We start from the raw sequence: 20,243 nt of genomic DNA, 5'->3' as shown, positions 1-20,243 counted from the left end.
AAATGGACAGAGAAGTTATCTTAATTTTAGAATAATTATGTTTCTTCGAAATCTGAAACATTAAAAATTATGGTCTGTTCTCCGGAAATAACCTCACTAAAAATGTATTTATTTCAATAATAAATGCAGTGAGACCTCTCATAACAATCATAGCATCATATGTGTAGTTGCACACATTAAAAGTAAAAGGAACATTCTACAGCGTCTCGACGACTGTTACTTATCGTTCTGTATCTTATACTATCGTCAGGCTCCTTTCTTGGTATTTTTTCAATCTTCATTTAGTCCGTCCAGTCTAACTTATGCCTTATGCTATCGTTAGGCCCCTTTTTTGCTCTTTTTTTTTCAATTTTCATTATGTTTGGTTCGTCATGTTTACCCTATGTCTTATGCTATCGTTAGGCTGCTTTCTTACCTTTTTACAGTACTCATTTTGTTATAAGGTTCCAACCTTAAATTTACAGCTATGGGTGTGGAACTTTGAGAATTGGTAAGCAAATAATCGCTTTAGCCCAGGAAACAGAAACGTAAACTCAAGAAGGTTAATTACCCTTTATTGCTCAGAATAAGGATTAACAGATGGCCCTTTCTCAGGACGTACAGCAAAGCCTCCACTTGGGCTTGAACTCAGAAATAAAACTTGACTAATGCTTAACTAAAAAGACATAACCGAAGCTATCAAAATACTACAGGAGTTGGCCCCTAAATGCTAACTAAATAGCGAAGCTGTCAATGGCTTGAAATACGGCCGAGCGTAGTATTAGCTTAGAGAGAATGTAACTGAATGGCAAACGCGCGCTAGTCAGAATCTCTGGCTGTCTAACGAAGTGAGTGGAACTTCGACTTAAGTATTGCTCTTCCTTCATTTGCATTTAACCGCGATTCCAAAAACACATACTGGTAGGAAATTGTAAGCTGAAATTAGGAGGGATAGGAAAGAAGCTTTAACTAAAATTAACTGTTAAAAACTTAGGATAAACCTTACAGTGTTTAGTCCGTCTAGTCTACCCTATATCTTATGCTATCATTGGCTCCTTTCTTATTCTTTTTTCAATATTCATTATGTTTAGTCCGTCCAGCCTACCCTATGTCTTATGCTATCCTTAGGCTGTTTCTTGATATTTTTTGGATATTCATTTAGTCCGCCCAGCCTACCGTAAGTCTTATGCTATCGTTAGGCTTCTTTAGGGTGTTTTTTTAATATTCATTGTGTTTAATCCTTCCAGTCTACCCTCTTTCTTATGCTATTGTTAGGCTTCTTTCTTGATATTTTTGATATTCTGTGAGAGATTTATATAGAAAAGAAGAAAGGAAGAGAATAGAGAGGATAGAGGAATAGAGGAATGGAGAGGAAGAAAGAATAGAGGAGAAGAAGAAAAAGAATTTAAACAAATGTGTATGATGATGGTTACATAAAAACGATTATATCCCCTATCATTGAATTCACTGAAAAAAGGGGGAAAAGTGTGAAACAATCTGTATTGCTTATATAATAATTTAAAAGGAAATACTATTTCTCAATAAATATATAATCATTCAAAAGGAAAAGAAAATGTGAAACAAACTATATTTGAACTAACATCAGTCCTGCCGAGAGATAGAGTAAATAACGCTCTAAAATTAACATAAAAACATCTGCGAAGATCTAAAGGAAAGAAATAAGTTCATTCGTGTTTTTTTCTCCATGTTTTAATTGTTAATCAATGATATGCATTGAAAAATGATATAGCGTCTCTAAACTAATGTTAACCAATTATTGCTAATAAACAAAAATACTTAAAAGCTTCTGTTTTTCTTGCTAAAATCTATGCAACAGCTTCTCTTAAGACCTGTTTTCTTTAGCATTCAGACTTTTATTTTATGCACTTTTCAAATCAAATTTTAATCTCTCCTCACTCGAGATGATAAAAACGCCTGTGTCATTATAATAATGTGCATATGGAAAGAACACATGCACTGGTTTCATATTCACTTTTTTCTAATTTAAAATTCCTTTCGCATAAAAGATAAAATAAATAAAACAAAATTCCAAATTAGAGCTTTGATGTGCCATGTGTTCGGGGGAAATATTATGTATGTTCGAAGTTTGGTGCTTTAAATTCTACTGCTTTCCCCACAGTCCTATTAACTTACATACACACTCACGGATTCGTAATGTTTTTTTTAATAATAGGTATGTATGTACCTTAAATGAAAGATGATAGACATCATGGATTGGCAATAAATTCCGATATTTCTTTGTAGCGGTAAAAAAGTATTAAATGTAAATAATAACACCTCTTTCAGCTGTTAACAAACTCTCGAGATTTAGTGTTATGTAGGAGCCTAGAATACAGTTGAAACCTATTTTTAGGCAATTAAATGTAAAACAAAACATGTTTCATATTATTAAGCAAAAGTATTGCACATAAAATTTATATACAAATGCGTATTGTTCAAAATTATATAAAACTGAATTTTTAATTGCCACTAGTTTTATAGAAAAGTTCTCTAGACGTCATGCATAAAAAACTGACATGATTTCTCTGTCTTAAATGCACAGAGAGTTTTCTACGAAGCAAATTTAAAAACTAAGATTGAATTTTTTTAAATTTTAAAATTTTAAGCTGGTATATTTAGCTACTACATCGGCACATACGTTATTTAAAATTATGAACGATCTTCTTTTGAGTCCCCCCCTGCTGAGCTTGTACTAATGGTAACTATATTGTGCCAAAGACATCTTATGGTCAGGTATTTGACATCTGTCAGTTTTGCATACAGTACACCGAGGTCACTTATTTTCATTAAGAGAAATATGTATATGCATCAAAAGAATGAAGCTGCGAAAAGAGTTGGTTTTAAAAGAAGTTAGGAGTTTTCAAATATAGCGTTAATTTTCTACACGTTTCGGCTGAAAAGAATTCCGATTTAGCGAATTTCTATTAAGAAGAGTCAATAGTGAATTTTTATATTAATTTGCCACAAAAATGATTAGAATTAATCGGGAAAAAATGTTTGAATAAAAATGAACGACTTATCACATTATATCTATTCATAAGACTTAATCTTTTAAGTTTCAATTAAGCTCTTAATTCCATTTCAAATCAATCTGTTTTATTATAAGAAATATGTGTGCGAGGAGTGAAGACCTATAAAATTAGTTAATCAATCAAGTAATTAAAACTAATTCGTCATTACGGCTCTTTATCTGGGTTAAAGATCTATATGAATTAATTAATTAATTATTTCATCTAAAATAAAATCGGCATAAAATTTGTCAAATACTAGACTACATTCAGAAATGTCTAGAGATATTGCCAAATTTTTTGTTTACGTTATGTTACGCTACCGGGTTATTCATCGTCCACTCGATCTGGCAAGTGTTTGCTCTCAGACTCCATTTAATTAAACGTGCTAATGTTTTTGAGCAGTATGTAAGAAAATTGCTACCAGGATTAAGATGTCACTCATCTTGTCTGTTGCACGCAATTCACCATTACTCTTTACATTATAAGCTATGTGTTTTCAGCTAACGAAATAAAAGTTACGGTTAACACTAAATATTCGACTTGAAATTTAGAAATGACAGAATGATCTGACTTGATATAATTATTCTTCATATTTCCGGAGTTAAAAAATTAAGCAGTGTTTTTTTTGTCCAAATGGGCAATTTGCCCTGAAGGACTATTAATTTCGTTTTGGCATTTTGCGCTGAAAACTGTAAACGGCGATTCACTTTTCAAATTGTTGCCACCAAATATTATATTTAAATAAATTAAATAATGTAGAATCTGCATGAATGTATCTATGTTTCTTGAATTGTGATAAAACAATTGTACTTACAGCCATCAAAATTGGAATAACGAAATCTTCCATAGAATATGGGCATGCGGAAGCCCTAATTTGAATTTGAAATTTGTTTTATTATCGATTTCAGATTTTGTAACACTTCAAAGAATTTTTGATTCAAAACTAAACGATTTCAAAGCGAGCAATGGCAACACTGTACGAGAAAAAAAAAAAACATTTTTATCTCCAGCGTGCGAGACTTTGTATCGGAAATTCTAAAGGTATGCTTATTTTAAAATTATTTTTGCGATATTGCTGTTGAACTGAATTTTATGGCTTGAGTATGTAGAACATGATATTTAATAAATAAAGGTAACACACAAAGCGTTAAAAAACGCCCTTTTGACGTAATTTAAAGTCTGAAATCTTACAGATTTTTTTAAAAATTTTTTTATTTATTTTTATTGCAAAAAGTTTTTTTACAAATCATCATATTTAAATGATTAATTTATAAAACCTTTATTTACAAGTAAATGTACCGACATACCATTTGAAAAGAAGGAAATATAATTATTTTGCCTAAAAAAAGCGAGATTTTGCACAATTTGATTCTGCAATTAATATTAAGGGAAAAAAAAATCATACAAATAAGCAAATCTAATAAGAGCTAGTAATCATTGCGGAATTCAGCACATCACCTAACTTCAGTACACGTAACGGTTTTAATTTTATTTTTATGTTATAAATAGTCGTCTTGAATTTTATTACTCAATATTTAAATTTGTTAATTAAAATTATTTAAGAATTAATAAATTCAGTATTTAAATTTATTAATTAGAAATAATCTACATAAAAAGAGATACTTTTTTTGCGATTAGTTTAAAACACATTCAGTTAAAAAAAAAAAAAAAATCTGAAAGCTTTCAGACTTTACATTACGCCCAAAGGGGCGTTATTTTAACGTTTTGTGTATTACCTCTATTTATTATTAAATATCATGTTCTTCTCACATAAACCATAAAATTCAGTTCAACAGCAATGTCGAAAATTAATTTTAAAATGTTTTAAATTTAAAAATATTTTTAGAATTTCCGATACACAGTCTCGCGCGGTGGAGAGAATTTTTTTTTCTCAATACAGTGTTGCCATTCCTCGCTTTGAAATTGTTGAGTTTCTTAATCAAAAATTCTTTAATGTCCGTGAAAATATGAAATAGATAATAAAACAAAATGCAAATTCCAAATTAGGGCATACAGATGACCACATTCGTTGGAGGATTACTTTCTAAGGTATTTCTCCCGCCTTCCTAGCGTACCTTCGTAGTGTAATGGTTCTGCACGGTGGGCCGGCATTCCAGAGGTCCGTGGTTCAATTCCCGGCAAAGGCAATTGCTCATTTTTCATCTTGCCTGCTTCCAAAAATACCTAATGTCTCTACAGTGGCGCCCGAACTAAAAAGGTGTTGGATGATGATTCTCCTCTTCAAGATTAGGCGATTGGGTCCCCTAAAAACCACAGTCACCCTTTAAAAGGGGGAGTATACAAGGTATTTCTCACGCCTTCCTAGCGTGCCTTCGTGGTGTAGTGGTTCTGCACGCTGGGCCGGTATTCCAGAGGTCCGTGGTTCGATTCCCAGTGAAGGCAATTGCTCATTTTTCATCTTGCCTGCTTCCAAAAAATACTTAATGTCTGTACAACGTTATTAAAAATTTGGTGGCTCTAGGTACCGTTGTTTTATCACAATGCAAGAAACATACATACATTAATTTCTTTAAACATAATACAAGTCTGGAATAGTTGGTGGCAACACTTTGAAAAGTAATGCAACGCAGAAAGTGAATCGAAGCAAAATGCCAAAACGAAATTCTGGGCTAACGCCCTTTGAACTAATAATGTAACCATTCTAAGAACACATTTCTAGAAACTTGCTCCTCACAGAAGAAAAATAGCTTGTGAAAGACCTTTTTAAGTTTCTGCTTTTAACAGCGTTTTGCATTTGGGAGGGGGAACAGGCAATGGTTTTCAATCAACTACAGAACTTTTAATGAACCGAGTTGAAAAATGTGCTAAAATGGAAGAAGGTGGAGAAAGTTTTAATTTTTTTAAAGAAATGCGATGTTGATGGATAGTTGTCTGTTAACGAATTATTCGATGATGCGCCATTTTAAAAAGATTTATAGCAGCTGAAGAAACTGAACAGTGATCCGATAATAAAACTGAAATTGATGGGAAATGGACTGAGATTTTTAATCCTTTCTGTTTTCTGAATAATTATGTTGTTTTGAGTTGAAAAATTAATGAGTTTTTAGAGCGTACCGGAATAAAAGCAGCGCATCCTGTATTTTCCCTATACGTTCTTCACGACGTGTTAAAAGTGGTGCATGTTACGTTCATGTTCTTAGCATGTATATTTCAAAGTAAGTACAACACTGGTACTTTTCCAAACGTAGTAACCGTATTCTTAGGACATTCATTTGAAAGTAAGACTTTTCGAAATTTTCCTAGCATGTGCTATAAAGAACCCGGTACACTACGCGCTAAAGTGATACATGTTACAACCGTGTTCTTGGGCGCATATTTCACCGTACAATACTGGTACGTTGTTTTCAACATGTGCTATATAAAGTATATCCCTTCAGACGGCTCCTTTTCATTTAACCAGCCAGATTTCAAACCCTGTCAAATCTCACATTCCGTTTGTATCCCAAAGAACAACTTCACTGAAAGAAAGCTATGAATTTGAGTTTCTGAGAAATGAATTCAGTTTCGTGAAAATGTTTCAGTTAAGTTTACGTGAAAATAAAGCGTCGATAAAGGAGTAATAGATAACCGAAGTTATGTGTCATGATAATGAAAGAAACATTTTACTCCTACGAACGAATAGGAACAAATCGGGACAGAGTGAAAAGTCGGAATATTTTAAGCTCTCTCGAGACACCGGTAGCTAATGTGGAGGGTAAAATTTAAGAAAAAAATTCAGTTTTTACCATAGAATTTTTGTCCTAAGCAGGAGCTCATTGCAATAATTTATCCTAAGCAATTTCTGAAATTTCTGCCATTATGCTTTATATAAAAAATATCTTTCTTTTATTCAATGTACTGAGATCTTCATACTAAGGTAAATTAATAATTTTTTTGCGTTTCATTTAGTATTTGTTTGCCTGCTTTATTATTGCCGGTTCCGGGTAATACCTTAAATCCACTGTCGATTACATTTTAATATAAAATTTTCAAATAAATAAACCTATACATGATGTGATAAGAGTAAAATAAAATTACTTCACCCGTGAACCCCGTTCGAGCCGAGCGCGCGCGAATACGCATGCCATCTCTTCCCCGCGACGCTCGTTCGCCGCAATTCTTTACTTTGTGATAGAGCATCTCAACCCCGCTGCTGGAAGAAGCGGCGGCCCACGCAAATAATAATCGTCTGCGAAAAGCAGACACCACGTGATCCGCATGCAGAAGTAACCGAATAGCAAATGGAAAGATCCCGACGAGCAAGCGGAAACTCGGGTAGAATCTCCCGACAGTGGCAGCTCTGTTCGTAGAAGTGTGCGATACCACACTTCGGTTTCTATTTCCTATTCGAAGTATGAATTGGAGGTTGTGCTGGGGGTAGCTTCAGTTCGTTTCAATCACTTGGACGCCAACGTCGAGTTTCGACGGGTTATTGACCTTGGTGGCTGATAAAAGAAAGGGGGATAAAAAAATGGCTCTCTCGCTCGCTCCAGATACTACAAGCACCCGTACCCACTCCCCCCAGCAGGGGTTTTATTGTTGACTCGAAATCGGACTTATCACCACAACCAAAGGATTCGCGAAGTCGAAAACGAATAAATAAATAAAAAGCCGAACAAGTAGACCGGTCGGAGTTAAAAAATTCTCGTGGAAAAGGTTTGAAAGTGGCGTCTCTCTCTTTTTCTACAACGGCGACTTTTTTCATCGATCCGTCTAGTGCTGCCTCTGCAGCACACAAGACAGTGCAGCAACAGCCCGCCAGTCAATATCTTCTCTTTTTCCTCCCTCCCCTTCCAGACGCAGCAGCCGAACACCCACCCACCCTCCCCGTAGTCTGCAGCCTGCACGCGTGTCCCACCCGGTTTTTGCTTCCCCCTCTCCCCTCCAGCGAACCTTCCCTCCTCCCCTTTTTTTTCGTTCGTCCATTCGTTCCATCTCTCTCCTCTTCCTAACCTCTACTTTATTGATTGGAGGCGCAACCTGCGTCTGGCTTTGCCTGGGGAGGCAGGAGGGATTTTTTGCCCGTCCCAACGTTCTTTTCTTTCCCCGTCGTCTTCGCAGGGAACAGAAATGGATGAAGTAGTAGTTGGAGCCGCGTCCTGCCGCTGGTTGAAAAAAAAACGGCCGTAGGTGCCCCCCTTTTTTTGCTTGTTGTTGCCATCCATCCAACCCCCTCCTCTCGTAAAACTGACTAATTAACTTCTTAATGAGGTGTCAAAAAGTGCGTGAAGAGAGAGAAGGAAGAAATCAGAAAAAACAAACCCCCTCGTCTGATTAAGAAAGCAGCATCGGCCAGCGAAAGGGTGGAAGTTTTTAAGACTCACACACACAAACCCAAAGCGGAATAGAAAAAAAAAATGGTTTCACACGCTCGGCCATTTTTTTCAATCGAGTCGACCACCACCTAAAAGTTCTCTGGTGTGTTGGAAAACAAAACTCTCGGTGGAGGAAAAGAGCCCGTAAACGGCGGTTGCAGTGAAACGTGCGGGAATATAATTTGTGTTGCCACGCCGCGGAGATGCACGCTCTCTGGCGGAACAGCTGAGTAATTAAAAGATTTTTTTTCATGACTGCCAATTGACGCTAATGAAGGCGGCTGAAGACCACGTGTTCAGCGGGAAAAGCCTCTCTACAGGCGTCGAGTAAAGGATTGTGGAAAATGCAATTAAGGATGCGCGCATGAATTCTAAAACAGAAAGGTAAGAAAGCCTTTTACGCTTCCGCTCTTTGCTAATGGAATAAATTATCGTTTAAGAAAATGCTCATGTTCAAAGGAAAATGTCCAGTGTTGTTTTGATATCGAATATTGTCGTTTCCTTTATCGTTTACCTACACTGATGATTTGATCTGATTATGAAATTAATGAATCCGCGATTTCGGAACCATTTAATAACATCATTGTTCGTAACGATTTTACATTTTGAATTCTCGCCAGTGAATTTTAATCAAAACGTTGACAATGTTATTTAATTCAATGGCTGTCAGATTTAAATTAAATGATATATCACTTATATTATTTGTACATTTATATTAATAATTCATGTTTTTATTTCACAACGCATTATATTTCTAGTAAACGCCGTTAAGTACTCAGTTCTTTTTTTAAATATTTTTTAGGATTTTCATTTGTTTTTCGAAGTATGCTTACTCTTAAATTATTAATAACTCGGCACTGTTTATTAAATATTGCCATTATTTACCATATTTATCCGTAACTATTTTAGAATGTTCAAACTTTTGTTATTTTATTATATGCTTAAGAATGCTGATTTGTTGAAATATAAGTGTTTGAAACCTTATTTTTCTTAAAATAATTTTCCTGTATTATATCAGTTTTAACGCATTTTATGGTATATCTTAAAATTTCAAATTTTATGTAGAATATTTCAGTTTATTTGATTTGGGTCAGTCTATAATTATGCTATTTAGATGTTTGATTGTTAACATGAAATACTGGCAGTAGAAAGAAAAAAAAAATTGCTAGATAGAATGATTTAAATTTGTAAATAATTCAAGCATTCTAAAAGCAGAATTTTCGCCAGTTTAAATACGAGTTCATAAATTATGCTGTGTGCTACAAATATTAAAGAACGAATTCAGAATTGTAGAATTATTATTCATCATATATTACGAAAGATATAACTTATAGGAATAAATTTAAAATTATTATAAATCCCGAAAAGTGTTTGAATCATTCTGGATTCGATCAATTCAATCAACAGGTTGCCGAGTTCTCGATGTTTGTAAGTGATTCAATTAATTAGCGAATTTTGTTTTTAATTAACTTTAATTTTCTTTTCATAAAAGAAAAGCGACGATTTAAAAAAAGTAAATCTTTTCATTAAATTCTACTACAAATGTCAGTATGATAAGGAGATTTAACATAAATATATTGAAAATGGCGCTATGCTCAAACTCGCATTTTGATTGTTAAGTGTTTTAATTTCTAGATTTATTTATTTCTGTCAAGTGTTTGGTATGTTATTTAAAATATTATGCATCAATAAGAGTTAAATATTTGAATTTTATGTCAAACTAAGATTAGTAACTCATTGTTAGAATGCTCGTGTGTAATGGAAAGCAAAAACAGAAAATTTCAATACATACATATTGTGATTTATCCGTTAATTTACTATATTTAATGATGAAATGTTGAAAAAGAGTTAGTTTTTCTTTTAGAAACTTCGATTAGCATGAATACTCTTAGATTGCGTGATAATTTTGATGATGGTAGCAGCAATAATAATAATAACTCTTAGTTTGTAAAAACTCAAATTATAATCTACGGAATCTGAGAAGAGGATTTTATTATTCAGCTTCTGTTGCCAACGGATAAAACTGATAAAACTGAATTTTTATTAAAGGAAATAACCTAAACCAAGAAAATAATTGAATTTTAAAAGTTCTGGCATTGCTCCTCCACTTTTATTTACTTATTTATTTTGAACACAAATAGTACTCTGGTTTGTTATTACAAAATTTTGTTATTACCGTAAAATTTTATTTCTGTTCCTGTACACAAAGAGTAGATTTAGAAATTTTGCACTCGAACATTCTTTGTTATTTTTAATTTTTCGCAGGAAAATCTACATTGCACAATTTTAATTCAACTTTCTAAACTTTAATATTTAAATTTTAATTAATAATTTATTAATCAAAAACACTGGTGGTTTTACTGTTAAAATATGCAATTCGGGTTTAATGTCAGTGGACTATTTTCCTCAAAAAATAATGTGCTGGTTGGCTTAACCACTGCAAACTTTCTAAAGGCCCCGATGGCAACAATATATAAAATCAGAAAAGAATTTCAACGTGTGACTTAATTATTCAGAATTTAGAATGCATCTTTATTTAGACGTTCCTTTTTCATTCGTGCTTAATAGATAACTTTGCAAATTCACTCAATATTATGATTGTTTACTACACAGCAGATATTTCTTTTCTGGCCAAATCGCTATTATGAATAGGTTTAAAAAACTGAGATATAAGGAAGTTTTGCAATTTTTTTAACTCGAAATAAGGAGGGATCTAACAGAGGATATTTTTATAAAGGCCTCATTGATCACGAAATATCATGAAAGTTATCGTGGACAAAATGGTTACATGAGAAAGACATGCATATCATTTACAGTACAGGCGAGAGTCATAAAGCACTTTAAAAGAGGCGTAAAGTACTTTGTCTACTAATTAATGGGGCAAGTCAAGTTTGAATATGTATACTAAGAGACAGCCTTACTCAACATTAATCAAACTGATTTTGTTTTACTATGTTCTTGTGTTAGCAGCTGCTTCCAGATGTCACAGACAAAGCAGCAAATTCTACAAAATAAGGTTTTTCTCAATTTTCATAAGTGCTGTATGATTTTTCAGGAATCCCTTGAGGACCTAAAATCTACTTTCTTTAATAATGACATTCTGATTTAGTTTCAAGATCCCAGATTATCCGCAGGAATCATCATTCTGCTGTCATCAGCATCATTGAATGGTCATAAACCTGCTGGTGGTCAGAAACATTTAATAGATATTTTTCGTTACTAGGAACTGTAAAAAAATAATATAAATTTCTTGCCGTAATGGAAATGTTATTACTTGTTAGCTTAAAGGGGCGTTATCCCAGAAGGGCTCTTAGTTTCGAAACAGCATTTTGCGTCGGTTCACTATTAATGTCCGTTTCACTTTAAAATTGTTGCCACCAAATATTATCATTCTGTATTATATTTAAAGAAATATAAATAGCGGAGAATCTGCATGAATGTATATATGTTTCTTGCGTTGTGAAAAAATAACTGTATATCTAGAGCCATCAAATTTTGAATAACGTATTCTTCCACCCGAATATGAGCATCTGGAAGCCCGAATTTGGAATTTGTTTTATTGTCTATTTCATATTTTATAAAATTTTAACGAATTTTTGATTAACAAACCCAACGATTTCAAAACGAGCAATTGCAACACAGTACGAAAAAAAAAAAAAAAAAAAAAAAAAAAAAACTTGAAAAAAAATTCTTTTTTTTTATCTCCAGCGCGCGAGACTGTCTATAGGAAATTCTAAATATATCCTGTTTTTAAACATTTTTAGCCCAAAGGGTTATTATCCCAAATGCTCTCGAAACGTGTATGAGTGTGTAAATGAAAAAAAAACCTCTTTTAGGAGTAATACAAAATCTGAAACTTTCAGATTTTTTTTTCTTCTCTAATTTGAAAGGAAATAAAGAAACTAATAATGATTTTATGCAACGGTACTTGAACGACTGATCTGAATTTAGATCACGCCACGCTGCAAAATGTGGATAATTACAAATCATAATCTGAGCTAACAGAACTATCGCAAAATTACTTGTGGAGGACATTTCGACGAAAAATTTCGATAAAACTATTTCTTCTTAATATAACTAAATGCATTTTTAGAATTTTACAGCAATTAAAATCGGTGCATAGTTATAACCGATTTTATATGAGAATTCCATTTTCAGTGATTAGCTAATGAATTAATTATGTCGAAAAATAATATTTCTCAAAAATTATGCGCATCGCTATGAAATTTGTATACTGTCTGCTTGATCATGATAAAATTTTTTATACTTTGTATTGATCATGAGCCGTGTTCCAGACGCTCTCATACATAAGAGGATATACTCAATCAAAAGCACTCATGGCGGCGGCTGCGCTGTAAATTTGTTATAGACAAGAGACCTTGAGAAAGAGAAGGCTGATTCGTCTATGGGAGGAATGCGCAATATCAGAAACATTTTGCGCAAAAATGGCTGCTATACTGCCCCGGCCATTATTTCGAATTTATCTTCCATCTTCTATCATTTAAAATTTTGATACTGTAGTATCAAAGGCATGTTTGCTTTGCTGGCTATGATATTGAATAATATATAATTAGAATTAAAAGATTCTGTCAGTTTTTATTCTTTTTATAAAAATATTTTAAATAAAATATTATTTGAATATCTGTTAAAAATTTCTAACGAACTTCATGTATAAAACTGCGAATTTTTGAATGATAATTCAGTTGTCATATAGAGCTACTAACTTCCAGTTTGTCACGATCAGGATTTAAGTTTAAAGCTGCAACTCAAATGATGTAATATAGATGCTAAATTAGAAATGGTCTGTAAGAATTTTTGGACATTATTTCTTATTTTAAGAATTTCTCACTTTGTTGAATAAAATATATTAAATATTATTGAAATAGTTAAGCTAAAATGCCAATGGATCTCACTCTCATAATGCTAAAATTTATTTTTCAGAATTTTTTATTTGTTGTCCCATCGAATTTTTGACTTCCATTACTTTTCCAATTATTATGATTAGAATTTCTAGTTAAAACTTAATTCCGCTGTTCAAACCGAAATTTATTTTGCAACTGTGCTATTAAAAATTAGGCATATATTAAAATTAGGAACTGATATTTCAGAGGAAAATTTAGTAGATTCAATGTATAAAAATCTGAAGTTTATTTCCAATTAAAATCTAACTTTCATATCGAATTATAAATTTCTGTAATCTTTAATCTAAGGAGGTATCTAAAAAGTAAATTTTGGATCCTCAGAATTCTTGCATACATTTTGAGTAAATATTTTTTCAGCCCAAAGGACATTAGTACAGAAGGGCTATTAATTTCGTTTTGGCATTTTGCGTTGGTTCACTATAAATGTCGGTTCACTTTTCAAATTCTTACCACCAAATATTAGAGCCCTGTGTTATATTTAAAGAAATGAAATAATGAATAATCTGCATAAATGTATGTATGTTTCTCGAATTGTGATAAAACAACGTACCTAGAACCATAAAATTTTGAATAACGTAATCATCCACTGAATATGGGCATCTGGAAGCCCGAATTTGGAATTTGAAATTTGTTTTATTATCAGTTTCATATTTTGTAACACTTTAAAACATTTTTGATTAGCAAACTCGACGATTTCAACTCGAGCAATGACAGTACTGTACGGGGAAAAAAATATCTCCAGCGCGCGAGACTGTGTATCGGAAATTCTAAAGATATGCTGCTTTGAAATATTTTATGATTATGCTGTTGAATTGAATTTTATGGCTTAAATGCAAAGAACATTGTATTTAATAAATAAAGTTAGCACACAAAACGCTAAAAATAAAGCCCCTTTGGCGTATTGTAAAATCTGAAAGCTTTCAGACGTTTATCTCGGATGATTATCACGGGAGAAAAATGAGTAATCATGTAATATGCGATCTACCGCTTTTAGTTAATTATTTATTTCTTAGATAGCGCTACTAAAGCGTTATTTTTAAATTCGAACGTGCGTTAAAGTGGCGGGAAAGAGATATGATTAAAATAACAACCAATTTGCGTCGTCATCTAAAAAAATAAATAAATAACTGAAAGTGGTGGATCACATAACTAACTGATTACCGAAAAATGTATACTGTCTTTTCCGGTTACTTGAAACAGTAATTTATTTAGGACAAGTATTAAAGAACAAATTTCACAGGATTTCTTTGGTTATTTGGGTCATTGTACTTTTTAATTAGAACACTTTAGATTCAGAGACGTGGGTACCCCAGTATTTAAGATCTAAAATAACTAGTAATAGTTATCTGTGTGTATACAAAAATTTAGAAATTAAAAAAAAAAAAAAAAAAAAAAAAAATCTACTTTTCGAACTTTTATTTTCAGAAAGGTTCGATTTCAGATGACTTGAAATATATTCATCAACATATGTAAAAGGGCAACGAAAGCGGCCATTTTTCTGCATTTAGATGCCAACGTTCATATTCATTACTGACATCTAATTGAAAATACAAAGTCGAATAACTTGTATAGGTGCTTAAAACAGTAACTATAAAGAGCAATATTTGGACACAAATGTGCATTCTGAGACTTACTTGGAAACTTATTGCTCAACATTATCAATTATGTTGCATGAATTAAATGCGTAAAATCAATCATTTTTTTGAAAACTCGCTTTATTTTGCTTCAAGAGAATCAACCAATCTAAAGCATTCTACGAGCATTTAAAATTGATGTGTCGCAACATTTTTGCAGATTTCCTACAATTTGAAAAATCAAAGAATACAAATATCAGAAAAAATAAGCTAGATTTATGCCATAATGCATGAAAAGTTATTTTATCATGATTACGATGGAATAAATTTACTCAGATTCAAAACAAAACGTTTTTATTTTTTGTGTCTGATATAAATAATAATACTTGTAAAATTTAGGATGTTTTTCATCAAACAAAACAATGTTTCAGTACGGCGTCACAATCTGTGCAACCGATGGCAGAATTTAGGAAATGCATAGATTGCACCCGGTTGCAAATAGCTTAGAGCGAGTGCTGATAATATTTTAAATGTATTTTTCGTTTCCTTGTGAATTTTTAATTACAGTTTCATTCTTTTAGCGTTATTGTGAAGTCTCTCATCAGTAGGCTATTAGTAGTTAAGTTATAAATCTTCGATAGCGCGAAATTCAGCATTTAAAACTTAAGTTTGGTACTTACGTATTAGCGCAACCACTTTGGCGCATTCTGGCGAATTTTAAGAAGAAAAGCTGATTCGGTGAACTTTCGGATGCAACTTATAATGGATATGATTACCTGAAGAACTGTTATTAGTATGGTTGCCAGAGCTTGGTGACTTCGGAAAATTTGGTGGTGTATTTAATTATGGCAAAGCACACTAGGGCTATTTGCCTAAGGGGAGGGATGCCTTCGTGGAGGACTTTCTAAGGGAAACTGGCTCGTATACACGTTACACATGGGGAAAACCACGAAAACACCCATGCGGCCAGCCCGTTCGCGGGATTCGAACCTCAGACCGAACTACCAGTGTTCAGCGACTTTACCGCTCGGCCGCTGGTGGACTTCGGAAAATTTGGAGACTCCTGCTAAGGTAGTTGCGATAAATTTTGTTTAAGAATGAATACTGCTGCGAAAATTTAGTACAGAAACTGGAATACTGAAGAGAAAATAAGCGCACTTTTGATATTTTATCACTGAATATTTAACTGTGTTATAGTTCAATAAATATGCAATTTATATCTTTATCTAATGTTAGGTGACTTGTGACTGCTTTTTTTTGAAGAGATAAAAAAATGTCGAATATTTAGGGCAGTACCTTAAATGAGACATAATAGTACGGTCTCGACTTGTACCAAATAATTAAAACATAATGTACATGTTTCTTTAATATAATGGTTCTCTAACAGAAATATTTGGATACAACCAAAGTGTTTTATCGAACGCCATCTAGTGGCGACAAAAATACAACTTACAGCCATTCGACCTCCAGCTGCGATAAGAATGTTTCTTATATCTTCAAATATTATATCTCCGTGACTCGAACGTTAATTCTAAATGTTTAGTATTCTGTTTTGGAGTATGTTCTTGTTTTGGTGTCTATTTTCTTTATAACTATGTCTGTGCTTTATTTTAGAGCTAGCCGGCGTTTGTGTATAAAGAAGAACGATTACATTTCTACATACTTGGAAAAATCTTAGAATTTACTGATTGGTGTGACAACATTTGCAGACAAGCGGACGGTTTAAAAAAACTGTCGACTGTTAAACTAGTAAAGTAGTTTTTTTTTTTTTTTTGTTATGTTTATAAATTATGGCAAAGCATCCGAGGATTATCTGTCTAAGGGAAGAGATGCATTCGTGGAGGACTTTGCAAGGGAAACTGGTTCGTCTTCATTATTGCACACCTGAAAATTCACGAAAACGTCCATGGTATGGTATGGTATATTTAGTTATGGCAAAGCACACTAGGGCTATCTGCCTAAGAGAAGGGATGCCTTCGTGGAGGACTTTCTAAGGGAACTGGCTCGTATACACGTTACACATGGGGAAAACCACGAAAACGCCCATGCAGCCAGCCCGTTCGCGGGATTCGAACCTCGGACCGAACTACCAGTGTTTAGCGACTTTACCGCTCGGCCGCTGGTGGGCCACGAAAACGTCCATGCAGCCAGCATTTGAATTCGGCTGGTAAAGTAAAATGCACGTTTAGTTTCTAATAAAATATTTTTATTCCGAGGTTTCGGTGAGATATGTTAATAAATGACAATATGTGCTGCAAAAGCCCCGACAAAAGTACTCAAACGCATTGTTTTTGTAAGTATATCATAGCAACGTAAATTAAAGAAGCAAAAATATACCTTCAATACTTAAATTTATTTAATTTAATAAAATGAATTAATTTTTTTGATGCAAAATAACTTATGTCTAGACTGAAGATTGTACATATAGTCTAAGAGCGTTTGCATCTTTTTAATCGATAAAATATATACATTTTGATTAAAAATTACTGCTTTTTTATTGTTCATTTTTTTAAAAGCTCATGAAACTGTTTTACGCACACCATAATTCATCCCGATGCACCGAAAGCAAGACAACTGCTCACAGCATTAAAAAATAAAATAGGGAAAAACAGAGTTGCCACGTGAGATCAGTATAAAACTGGAAACTGGTTTGAACTAGCTTTAACTAATTTGCATCGTTAAAGGCAGCGATAAATATAAACTTCTAGTTTAAATTTTAAATCCCGTGTTAGATATTATAGACTTTTATCTTCAGATACAAGTAAAAGCTAGGATATATGAGTAGATTCTAAGATTTACTAGTGTTCGAACTTTTACAAATTTTATCTAAAAATCTTGATAATTAAACTAATTACAGTTATTAATTTAACTTTAATGATAAATAATAATAATTAAAGTTGAACATATTTATTTCAGTTAGGTACAGTTATTTTTATATTTTTGCATGTTTTATATCCCAAAGGGACAATTTGCCCAGAAGGGTATTAATTTCGTTTTGGCATTTTAAGTCGGTTCACTATAAACGGCGTTTAACTTTTCAAACTGTTGCCAACAAATATTTGAGCCCTGCATTATATTTAAAGAAATCAGATAAAGGAGAATCTGTATGAATGTATGTATGTTTCTCTCATTGTAAAAAAACGACGGTACCTAGAGACATCAAATTTTGAATAACGTAGTCCTCCACTCGAATGTGGGCATCTGGAAGCTCAAATTTGGAATTTCTTTTATTATGTGTTTCATATTTTGTTTAATTTTAACGAATTTTTTATTAAGAAACTTAGCAATTTCAAAGCAAGCAGTGGGAACACAGAAAAAGATATTTTTATCCCCAGCACATGAGACTGTGTATCGGAAATTCTAGATATGCTCTTTTTAAATTATTTTGTGATATTGCTGTTGAATTAAATTTTATGGTTTGAGTGCGAAGTATATGATATTTCATAAACAAAGGTAACTCACAAAACGTTAAAATAACACCCCTTTGGGTGTAATATTAAATCTGAAAGATTTTAGGTCTTTTTTTAGTTATTTGCATAGTTATGCATAAATATTTATCAAGTTATATATTTATTAAGATCTTTTCTGCGTGATTTTGTTGTTATTAAATTTGTTTATTATTGAAATAGTTTTCTTGACTTGCTTAGAAACATCAAATGAAACTTAATTATTTGACTATAATGGATTTCCGATTCATAATTATCTATATTAATATTATATTTAGTATATAAGTGTGTAAATATATATACGTACATTTATTTTAAGTTCAAAGGGCATCTTAAGGGCTCGAAATTTCAAGCTACACCTCAACTATTATAATTTTAGGGCGGTTTTTTTTTTTTTTTTTTTTGTTTAATCGAATTTATGGTCACATGTTTTCTATTTAAGTGTTTCTTTTATTCATAGAATTTCAATTCTGAGGGCAGCAGCGTTTTAATAGTAAAAATACCTCCATCAGAATGCGAGAAATCGGTAGATTCGTTCCTGACGAGCCTTAGCAACAGTTTTTGGAATCAAATTGGCAATATTTTCGTTAACTTGGTGACTTCTGGAAAACACATTTCTGAAGCCCTATGACCGATTCATCCAGAAGCTTACATTTATCCAGCTTTATCCAGGAAGTTATTTATCCAGAAGCCTATGATACAGCGTATATAAAAACGGAGTAAATTCACTAGAGTTAGGAGTGAGTTCTTAATCGGCTGTGAGATTAAGCGATTCGGTGAATTGTGATTTAGAATTTATTGGAATTATTTTTAGGAATTGACAAAATTTCTTTACGATAAGGAGAAATAACTTAACATCTGCGTTTATTTTGAGTTATTTGTATCTGCTTATTGCGCTGTGTGTTATAAATTTGTATCATAAATTGTCAGTTTCTTCCTTCTTATACGGATTATATAAAAAGATGTCAACGGAACTGTCGCTGGCAACAACATGGAAGATAACGTTTAGTTTAGTTTATTGAGATTACGGCAAAGCACCTTAGGGTTTTCTGGCTAAGCGGATGGATGATTTCGTGGAGGACTTTCTAACGGAAACTGGGTCGCTTGCACATTAGACACGAGTAAAAGAACACAAAAACGCTTATACTCGCGGGAGTCGAATATCGACCCAAACTACCAGTGTTCAGCGACTTTTATGCTCAGCCGCTGATGTGCCGTGGAGGGAAGAGGTTACAGTAAACGTCGATTGCAGAAAATTATTTTGGGTCTAATGCTGGGAAGGGAGGTTTAATTTTCCTGCAGCATTTTTAAATTTCATGTATAATTGATACAATTTCAAATGTAGCAAAATTGCGATATTATCTGAAGGTAATGATTTTACAAAATAGTGATTTTATCTTTTCATTAGTGTAGCGAACATCGGTTTTTTGGCTGCATCTCTTCGTATCTCATTGTGTTTCTTAGGGTAATAAGCGTATATGAGGCAAACGGAAAAACGTTATCGAAGATTACAAGAAACTGGCATTTCACATATTTGAAGATATTTATTTAGCTTTCGAAAATTTTACTTTACATTGTACGACTTTTTAAGGTTATAATGTTTACGAAGCGGGCATTGTAATCTTTGTGAATTATGATATCTTCAACATATCACGAAGCATCTAGTTTGAATCTTAGAATTCCATTTTCAACGACTTGCTGGGCAAGAGGATTACAACTTTATTCTGAGCTCTTGGGGGGACAACAACAATTGCGATTTTATTTTAAAAAGAGAATTAGTTTCTGAACATTCGCCCAGACGAGTGCGGCATTCAGTAAGACGAATCGAATCATTGTCAGAAGACGCATTCTTTTAGTTTCGACGGAGATTTCCAAATCCATCTTCTTTACAAGATAAATATTTATAAAAGTTTTGTGGGCATTTTGTACCAGTTTAAATTAATGCGTCTTCTTAATACGAGTTTTATGTCCAAAC

General features: G+C 32.9%; 1 protein-coding gene across 6 annotated transcripts in view; it reads left to right on the top strand.

The window, feature by feature from the left end:
- The window catches only part of LOC118191624 (exocyst complex component 4-like), a 785,372-nt gene that overhangs the window by 75,886 nt on the left and 689,243 nt on the right, over positions 1–20,243 (top strand). Inside the window, exon 1 of one of the 6 annotated variants that reach the window (XM_085821102.1) lies at positions 7,256–8,710. The exons of 2 other annotated variants lie outside the window; for them this stretch is intronic. The gene's annotated coding sequence lies outside the window, so the exon portion shown is untranslated. Of the gene's footprint in view, positions 1–7,255; positions 8,711–20,243 lie in introns of those variants that run through there. 3 more of the 6 variants (XM_085821105.1, XM_085821098.1, XM_085821100.1) reach the window with 3 other exon arrangements.

The sequence above is a fragment of the Stegodyphus dumicola genome, chromosome 7, assembly GCF_044657685.1.
Source record: "Stegodyphus dumicola isolate Sdum_Otavi_A_Nest chromosome 7, ASM4465768v1".
Taxonomy (NCBI): domain Eukaryota; kingdom Metazoa; phylum Arthropoda; class Arachnida; order Araneae; family Eresidae; genus Stegodyphus; species Stegodyphus dumicola.
The sequence above is the reverse complement of the archived record's forward strand: the minus strand, read 5'-3'. Positions and strand labels throughout refer to the sequence as shown.